Source organism: Diplotaxodon limnothrissa, linkage group LG3 (genome assembly GCF_057381915.1).
Source record: "Diplotaxodon limnothrissa isolate DT_005_m linkage group LG3, D_limnothrissa_male_GT1.1, whole genome shotgun sequence".
NCBI classification, from domain to species: Eukaryota; Metazoa; Chordata; class Actinopteri; order Cichliformes; family Cichlidae; genus Diplotaxodon; species Diplotaxodon limnothrissa.
The window spans coordinates 30,784,797-30,795,430 of record NC_140598.1 but is presented as its reverse complement, the minus strand read 5'-3'; positions in this window follow the sequence as shown (position 1 = coordinate 30,795,430).

The following is a 10,634-nucleotide window of genomic DNA, read 5'->3' as shown; positions in this document are numbered from 1 at the left end:
TTTGTGCCCCCTTTTCCCAGTTAATGCCCTATCGGCCCCCCTGGCTAAACTTTGCTAGATCCGCCCCTGCACAGTTACCAGCCGTCAGCTACGTAGAAAAAGATCCTGGTGTAGAAATTAATATTTAAATAAATTGTAACAACAGCTTATCAAGCTTAAACGTGCTGCTGTTGTTCAGCCGCTGGTTTCCTCTTTCTGGCGCAAAGTGGACCAAAAACAAATGAGAGACGGACTCGCGACAGAAAAGCCGATCAGCTGATCATTTAAGCAGTTTCACGATTGAAGTAGCAGCCGGAGAGCGAGAGGCAGTCGCTCGTTAAGCTTAACGTGGGAATGCTTTACAAACATTCAGAGATGGACTTACACACTTGCTTTACTTCTCTCGGGATAACTTTGTCGTAGATGAAATGCCAGGTTGCTAGCGAAGCTCCAAATGCTATCCAGACCACCGACAGGTCCCGCATGCCACAGCCGCTCTATCACGTGATGCATACTGCTCCGACTGCTAACGTTCTGAGGTGAGTTACGGCGTGTTGCAAGTTTTGTGAGGTGCTTTCGTGATATTTAATGGATCGGATTACATTTTTTATTTTTCTCCGATATCCGATCCAGTAATTTAGGTCAGTATCGGACCGATACCAATACGTAATATCGGATCGGTCCATCTCTACTAATAATAATAATAATAACAACAACATTCAAAACTGCTCAAGGACCCCCGAGTCCTCCAGAGCCGGGTCCGTGACAGCTACTCTTAGTACCATTGATGTTAAGTTAGACTCTTTTTCTCCAATTGATCTTTCTGAGTTAACTTTAATAATTACTTCCTCCAAGCCATCAACGTGTCTTTTAGACCCCATTCCTACAAAACTGCTAAAAGAAGTCCTGCCATTAATTAATTCTTCGATCTTAAATATGATCAACCTATCTCTAATAATCGGCTATGTACCACAGGCATTCAAGGTGGCTGTAGTTAAACCTTTACTCAAAAAGCCATCTCTAGACCCAGCAGTCTTAGCTAATTATAGGCCAATCTCCAACCTTCCTGCAGTGAAATAGGACACACACCCCCCCGGACCTTACACACACAACACAGACATCACATGGGGATACAGGTCGGAGATCGGTAGCGTTACAGAAAACAAACGCTGAAATATACACTACAATGGGAAAGTACAAGAGGAAAAAAAGAGACCTCTACTCTTGTTGGGCTCCTGGGAGGATAGCATGAGAACAGGAAACAAAAAAACTCCTCTGCACAAAAAAGCACATAAATGTCCAGAGCACAACAGTATGGAACACGTGACAAGCCACAGGGTCGGGTGGGGGGTGAAGAGTAATCCGACCCAAACACAGCAGCCATCCTGCCCAGCGCTACCATTCCACCGCGGGCTCAGACCCGCCGTGTTCCCAGGAAGGAACAAGCATCGAAGGCGCTTGGAAAGGGAGGGGGGATGAGTGTGTGCATATCAGTGTATATGTATGTGTGCGCGTGTCCAGAGTTCAGCTGAGACAGTGTCCTTCGCCCTGCTAGGCTAAGTAAACAGTCTGCCAGCCAACCCAGGTGGCCTTGCATGGAATGGGAAGGAACAGTCTAAACACAGTCGTTATCAGGGTGTTTTTTGTTCGGCTCCAGCCTTGCAACCGCAGCTGGCACCGAAAGGGTATCCGCATGAAGTGATGGTGCTTTTTACTTTAGTGCGAACAACTCATATGAATTTTAAAGCAGTTCTACAGTCCAACACTGGTCTCTCAATCTCCCGTTGGAGAGCCGTGAGCTTCGCCATACTTGCGTTCTGTGATGTTGTCATTCTTGTGCTCAAAGAGCCGATTCTGAGAACTCACGACCACAGTGAGCCTCCCCAAGGTGTAATCCAGTCTGCACTCAGAGATCTTATTATGAATATTCGCAGCAGCCGTAGCTTTTCCAAGATCTTATCCATGCTGCACTCAATGAGCCCATTTTGAGAAACTCACGCCTCTCCCATCGTTTCAATCCCAGCGGGCAGCCTTGTGGGGGTTTCTTAAATCTTCGATAAGTCAGGGCCAAGCCAGCTCTGATCAGCCAGAACGCCTGTTACCATGGTTCCGAATAGGTAGATATCTTCAGCACTTAGGCTCACCCAAGCCCAAACTTCTCGTTGAGAAAGGGGTGTCAATTGCATTTAGGGACCAGTTGATCAAATCCATAATTCCTCTTTTAGGTTTTAGAGAACAGACTGTGAGAGAATGTTCCAGGGTAAAGTAATACAAAAAACACGAGACTAGACAAGGACATAAAAGGCTAAGCAGGGAAGCTAAGGGAGAGGAGGAGAGGAGAAAAGTGGGACCGCCTTCGTCAAGAGCAATGGCTTATTTGAAGAGTTTCAGTCAGGTTTCAGAGCTCATCACAGCACAGAAACAGCTTTAGTGAAGGTTACAAATGATCTTCTAATGGCCTCTGACAGTGGACTCATCTCTGTGCTTGTCCTGCTAGACCTCACTGCAGCGTTCGATACTGTCGACTATAATATCCTATTAGAGCGATTAGAACATGCTGTAGGTATTACAGGTACTGCACTGCAGTGGTTTGTATCATATCTATCTAATAGACTCCAGTTTGTACATGTAAATGGAGAGTCCTTTTCACACACTAAGGTCAATTATGGAGTTCCACAGGGTTCAGTGCTAGGACCAATTCTGTTTACATTATACATGCTTCCCTTAGGCAGCATCATTAGAAGACATAGCATACAGTTTCACTGCTATGCTGATGACACCCAGCTCTATCTGTCCATGAAGCCAGATAACACACACCAATTAGTTAAACTGCAGGAATGTCTTAAAGACATAAAGACTTGGATGGCCGCTAACTTTCTGCTTCTTAATTCACCTGGTCCAGTCACCAGTCACCTTTCTCACTCACTATGTGTTAATAGACCTCTCTGCATTGAATCATATCTGTTATTAACCTCTGTCTCTCTTCCACAGCATGTCTTTATCCTGTCTTCCTTCTCTCACCCCAACCTTTTTAACAGCCTACAAGTTTTTTTGTTTCTTTGTAAATATGGCCCTAAATATCAATGAGACCCTTTAAATGTTACATAATGTTATATAATTATAAAATGTTTCCTTCAGTGACAACTTTTATTCAAGATTTAGCACATGCATGTTTCCAAATTTCAGCAACATTTTGAATGCAGGGGTATTTTTACAGAGTGGCTTTGTTTTCAAATGTGAAATATAAATATATCCACACTGCACATCAAACACACAACTCGCTCCCGAGAGAGTATATTTATTAACAGTGTCAGGATCTTACACTTTGAGTTTTCTTGTGTCCTTGTGATTTTCTATTATGATTTGTTCTAAGTTCACTTAGTTGCCCTAGTTTAGTGTCTTAGTTTGAGTTTCTTGTATTCTCTCTAAATTTCCTGTGTTACGTTTAAGGTCCGCATCTTGGTGTCAGTGTTTTCAGTTTCGTGTCCTCTCCATCCTGTCATGTGTAAATTCCTCAGCTGTGTTCCCTGTTTGATTCCACTTCCCTCATTATCTTCTGTGTATTTATGTCAAAGTCTCCCTCTGTTCCATGTCGCGTCGTCCCTCAGTGTTGTGTGCGTTTCCCAGTGATTTCCCTGTGCCTCCTTGTGAGTTAGTTTTAGTTCATCCCAGTGTAGTTTTGTATCGCCCTTTTCCTTTCTGTTAATAAAGCCGTGCTTTGAGTTCATGCACGTGTGGAGGAAAACCTTTTTCTCTTAGATTCTTCCTCTGATTGGCTGCTGGATAGGTAAACAGTCGTACTTTGATCCCCTTAACCTCTCTGCTCTGTGTTGTTTCCTCTTTCAGTCCATAGAAACATCACGGTTGAGCCCGGACAGAATGTCACTCTGCCATGTCGAGCTCCAAACAACACCTCGTCCATCTGCGTAGCAGAGTGGAGCAGGGCTGACCTCGGGACAGATTATGTCCTTTTTTACAGAGAGAAGCGAATTGATCCAGACAACCAGCATCCATCCTTTGTGAACCGGGTAGATCTGCAGGATGGGGAGATCAAAGATGGAGACGTGTCTTTGATTCTGAAGCATGTGAGGGCGAACGACACTGGAACGTACCATTGTCGTGTCGTTAAATGCCGTCAACGGCAGAGTCTTAATATTCCAACTCCCCCCATCAGCAGCATCCAGCTGACTGTTGTTGATCCTTCAGGTGAGTGAGTAGAGTTCAGTATGTGTGTGTGATCAGAGGTGAAGCTGCTTCCTGGTTGTTGATCAGACTTTGTAGAAAGCAGCTGGGTCTACTGTACTATGAAGAAAGTTGAACTTACCCAGTATACTGTCTGTTGAAACATCTACCCAGGTTTTATCAGTTCAGCTGAGAGCGTGTTCAGAGGGGGTGTACGGGATGGGGTTGGCACTGATCACAAACTGGGATTTTTATCTTTCCTTGTAAAGAAAATATTGAAAATCATGCAGCGTCAGTAAACCCACTCAACAACAGAGTGATGTTGTTTTATATGGTATTTTTTGGATGTCCAGTTTTGGTCCACTGAAGGGGCTGTTGTGGATGTCTTTTCAATGTCAAACTTTATATTCATTATAGGCTCTGCTGTAGGATGTTTTCTGTGTGAAGGAATGCAGAGTTATCAGCAGACAGCTGCAAGATGGCGTGTGAATGTCATAGTACAGGCCTCAGGTCTGTGATCACATACCTGACAGCTGACACCTGTTTCTTACCTCCAGGTCTACAAGGAGGCGTCAGCAATGGAGGAAGCATGATTGCATGTGTTGGACTTATAGCTGGTCTGTTTGTTCTTGTTGGTGAGTTTTGATCCATAGAAAACCTGCCTGGAGCTGAAATGTCTTGGAATTTTAAAAAAAATGTTTATCTTTAATTTTCCAGCTGAACTCTGAGTCAACACTGTTGTCATTCAGGATTTGAAAGATTCCCACAACTGGAAAGATTCCAATGAATGTCAAACCCACTCGTCGTCACGCTCATCAACCAACAGGAGGTGATGTTATAATAGAAAATTCAGTGATAGCAAATTGTGTTTTAATTCAGAGAAGCAACACGTTTTGATAATATTTAGGTTAGGAGCACTGATCCTGCGTTCAAACCTGAGCAGGACCCTCCCACCAGTGCAAACAAATGTTAATTTACTGTAACTTTTAACCCTTGACCTTTATTTGTTGAACTACAAAAGTCCAGCTTGTTCATTATTCTCTGCAATGTCACGAGCCATTAAAAATCAGATGAAAAGTTTTGCAGTAACATGTGTCCTACATTTATTTTGTATTTTTTAAATGTAACATTTCATTTTTACTGTGTACTGAAAACAACAGCTGAATATAATGCATAATGCTGTGAGAAGTCTTTTTTTGTCTGAATGTTTAATCTGATTTAGACTTTGATCTAAACCCTGGATTCATAAAAAAAAATGAGTACTAAGGGAAAAACACAATTACAGCTTATCACTGTCTGACAGAAAAAGGTTTATAAATCTGGCTTCTTATCATGTTTGTGTAGTGTGCTTGGCTCTAAGTCACCATTCTGACATCCATCTGTGATTAAAGACAATCCCAGGAAGCTCTTATTACAGAGTGAAGAGTACCACTGCCTAACTGGAGGGTTGTCACAGTTGGTGCATGGCTGTTATTGCACAGTGATTACCAACAGCATACACGTAAATGTAAATTTATAATACATGAGCTTATAAAGACAGACACAGGCCTGCAGTAATGAGTTATAACACATTTTTATTTATTTAAATAATACCTTCTGCTCAGAGTTCTCCTCTCTGTGTGGTTTTATTTCCTGTGATTTCAGTTTCAGTCTGTTTCAGTTAAACAGACTGAGCCCTGGTACTAACATGACTTTAAAGTTGTTACTCTGAAGATACTCTGAACTTCTTTCTGTACACAGATCTGTGTCTGTAACTGAGGTTGACCTTTGCCACCAGAGGGAGAATACAGTAAAAATACAGTAACTGACTTCAGCTCAAGCCCAGACAGGACTGTGCCTGTAGGCACCAGTGAAATATGCACTTTTATTTCTAATTAAGTCATTTCACTTATGCATGAATACCCCAGTCTTTCATTCCCCTGCAGACATTTGGATCAGGCAGTGTCTGAGTTTTTCATAAACAGTAGGTCACATGAAGCCTGCTCATTTTGCTGCAATGTTTAAAATGTTTCACTTAGTTTAAGAATGATCAGTTAACCTGATGTGGGTGAATAACCCCACTAAACCATCTTAGCATAGGTTGTATTGTAAAGCTCTACTCCCAAAAAATACAAAAAGAGCTTAGTGTACTTGTTCTGCTATGAAACTGGGCAACCAAAAAGAGCTGTGGGCTCCTCATTCAGTTTGTATGTGTGGAAAACCTGCGAGTGTGGACAAAGAGATTTTTCTGGATTTTCTTATTCCAGTGATAAGATAAGATGACCTTTATTAGTCCCGCAGGTGGGAAATTTGCTTCATTACAGCAAAAGTGCAAAGCTTTGTAGCAGAAATTAGAAAACACTGGAATGCAATAAAATAAAATATATGATATGATATGAAGGGATATGTTTTTGGCATTATTTCTGTAAGCAGTTGCAAATCTAAATCTTCTGTCAGTTACCCCAACCTTCATCAGCAATGACACCTGTACCACATTCAGACGAAACACCGCTTCCCAGCTTTACCGGTTTAGTTAATGAGAGAAATGTGTCTAATGAGGTTTTGTCTCCAGATTGTTGAAATGCCATCTTTTTGCCATAAAAAACTGACTTGTAGTGAAAAAAGAGAAAGAAAATCACATTTCTTTGGCCAGAACTGTACACAGTTGAATATTTTATTGGTGCTTCTGAACATCATTGAATTGGCTTTGATTCATTATATTCTGGAAAACAGCAGGATTGTTATTTTTTGATGCAGGGTGGTGGGATAAAACCTTGTGTAAGCTTATATTCCTGCAACATCCTCAGATGATCCATTTGCTTACACTTGTCCAAGTTAGGGTCACGGGCTGGGTGCTGGAGTCTACTCCAGCTGTCACAGGACATCACAGACAACCATTCACACTCACACCTTTAGAATAACCAGTTTACCTAACATGAAAATTCCACACAGAAAGACAGTGCTACCTACCATGCTGCCCATCCTCTGACCGTGAGAAGAGTCTGGATGCAGCCAAAATCTCGTTCTTTTTGTCACTACCCACAGCTCGTGACGATAGGTGAGGGTAGGAACGTATATTGACATGTAAATTGAGAGTTTCACTTTTACACTCAGCTCTCTCTTCACCACAACAGGTATAGGGTCCACATCACTGCGTCCGCAGCACCAATCCATCTGTCGATCTCCAGCTCCCTCCTCCCGTCACTCGTGAACAAGACCCCGAGATACTTAAACTCTTCCAATTGGGGCAAAAACTCGTCCCTGACCCGGAGTGGGAACTCCACCCTTTTTCCGGCTCAGGACCATGGCCTCAGATTTGGAGGTGCTGATCCTCATTCCCACCGCTTCACACTCGGCTGTGAACCGTTCCAAGGCGAGCTTGAGGCCATCACCCGATGAAGCCAACAGAACCACATCATCTGCGAAAAGCAGAGATGAGATTCTGAGACCACTCAAGTGAAAGCCTTCCGCCACTTGGCTACGCCTATAAATTCTGTCCATAAAAATTGCAAACAAAATCAGTGACAAAGGGCAGCCCTGGCAGTGCCCATCACCCATCAGGAACAAATCCAACAAATGGATTCTATTCTGTTCTTGTCTGTGAAGTGGAGCAACACAGTTTGAAAGTATTCAGTTTGTGAAACTGTGAAAGAGGTATTTCCACAAGAGGCTATATTGATGGAAATGGTGATCCTGAAATTCTTTGGAGAGGCCAAGGCTGCGACATGGAAAAGGAGACAGAAAGTTGCCCAGATGGCACATGCTCCACTTTGTGTGAGGGTAGATTTTGGTGCATCCTCTTCACAGACATGTTTCTCTGTACTTAAGCCTGAAATACAGTTTGGAAAGATATTTGTGACTTACAATGCGCAGAGGAAGACCTGGCATTGTTCAAAGCCACAAATATCATGTCCTCATAAAACACATTGCTAAATAGCATCTCTTTCAGACACAGACAGACCTCTTCCAGTCAAATGTGCTACAATCATCAGGCCCCCCATCACCGATGACCCAGGAGGGTTCTTCCTGTGAGGACAATGCTGCTGTGGAAAGGAGTATATGCTATATATTTAAAGAGAAGAAAAATCCTCAATCTCTTGCAGAAGATGTCATGTCACAGCAACCTGAACATCAGAAACAGCTCTTTCCTTTGTGCTAGGTGTGCCCAGACCACCTTAAACTTGACGAGGCTGTTCAAATTACAGGATTGTCCACATTATTGTCAGCATGATGGGAATGATTGGGAGTAAGTTGTAATGAATCAGATTAAATCTCAGTGTGGAATTATGACTTTTAATTGCGTTTTACGATAGTTACGGGTCAGAGTATCTGTTAAGAATAACAAGTATCTCTTAAAATGTTTCCAATAATGAAACATTTCAATATAATGTAGACAAAAACGAAAAATAAAAAGATAGTTACGGATCAGGACTCCCCGATCCGTACCACGCATGTGCAGGGGTTTTCTTCTTCTTCTGTTCGTTTAATGGCAGTTTACTCCCCAGTGTAAGAGGATACTGCCACCTGCTGACCGAGCGAATGAACCCTTTTGTAAACTGAATTAGCGTCATTACAACCCCTGTGTGGCCCTGGGACCATAAATGGTCCCTTTAGGTTTTCAGGTACAAGCCATTTGCACTGTGTTGAATGGAATATAGCCAAATCCTCTAAAAAAAAAAACTTGGCATAATTTCATTTCAAAATTCAAGTCTGACTTCCTTAAATTAGCTTCAGTGGCTAAGCTAACAATACACATCCTCTCCGAGCCCTGGGGACCATTTTTGGCCCATTGACTTCCATTATAAACGCTATTTTTCACTGCAGAATTATTACCATTAATGTCTTGGTGATTACTTATGTTTCCGTTTCGTTTTGGTCTATGGGCCTTAGAGGTGTAATTTTTTTATTTGTCCACCGGGTGGCGCCCTTGCTCCACATTTGATCCCGGCTGGAAAACAGCGGGCTGCTTAGACAGACCTGCGGGAAACGAAGCCTCATTTCCGGCGTGCAGCAGCGGCTTCGCCCGCTGATCGGGCGGGACCATTTTCGGCCCCTAGGACGTGAGAGGGTGCATTTTTTTTTAGTCAACAGGAAATGACGTATTTGTTGTCACGTGGTATCGGACGTGTGTGCTTAGAATTGTAATTTTTTTATTTGTCCATCATGTGGCGCTCTTGTTTCACATTTGACGCCTGCTGGAAAATACAAGTTTTACAGAGGAAAATCCCACATTCAAAGCAGTGTCTTTCTGCTCAAATGATGAGTTTGGATCATCATCAATGTGTGTGTGTGTGTCTTAAAAAAAATAAAGGAGTGTGTGTCTAACCTCAGAATCAAAGAGTGTGTGCCTAATTTAAAACGTTTTCTCCTTTTGAAGTCTGCAGTTCAGTGCACCCTGCAATGTAAACAAATCAAATATGAAACGAATACCAAAGCCAAATTAGACTTGTTTTGTCTGCAAGCTCGGGTTGTTTGTGCAGCTGCACTAAAACCGTGGTTATAAGAATGAGCAGTAGCTGGGAGTAATCTTTTTCACAATGGCAAGACGGTACAACGCGGAGGAAGCCCTGCGACTCATCATGGACCCCGACAGCGAGGAAAGTGCCCCATCCTCGGGGGATGAATCGGATACTTCTTCAGAGGAGGAAACGGAGGAGCAGGAGTCCGGTTCCGACTCATATGGATCGGAGTCCGAAAGTGAGAGCGGAGAGGAAGAATCAGCGGGGTGGATCTCAAAAAATGGAACACGGTGGTCACCTACGAACGCTGAGACGTTCCGCTACGTTCCAGCGGCCACGGGACGCACCGGACCCACTTTATACGCCCTGGCCCGGATCAGTGACCCACTATCCAGCTTTTCCCTTTTCCTCACGGATGACATTATCCAGCACATCGTGTCAATGACCAATCTCCAGGGGAGACGTGCTATGGCTGACTGGAGGGACGTGGACAGCGATGAGCTGCGTGCCTATGTCGGACTAATAATTCTGGCCGGTGTTTATCGTTCCCGAAACGAAGCCACGATCAGCCTCTGGAGCGAGAAATCCGGCCGGGTGATTTTTCGTGCAACCATGTCGGAGAAAAGGTTTCGCCACATCACCAGAGCTGTGCGATTCGACGACAGACTTGCGAGACCAACACACTCTGACGACAAACTGGGTCCATTTCGCAAGATCTGGGACATGTGGACCCATCGTCTCGAAATGATGTTCCTCCCAAACAAAGACATTTGCGTGGACGAACAGCTTGTCCGATTCAAAGGGAGGTGCAGCTTCAGGCAGTATATGCCCAAAAAGCCGGGGAGGTATGGACTGAAGGTATGGGCGGTGTGCGACGTGGAGACGTCTTATGCCTGGAGGCTGCAGCTGTACACGGGCAAAGCAGCCACTGGGCGCGCTGAGACCAACCAGGGTATGCGAGTGGTTCTGGAGCTGACAGAGGGGCTACAGGGACACAGCGTCACCTGTGACAATTTTTTTACTTCCTACCCTCTG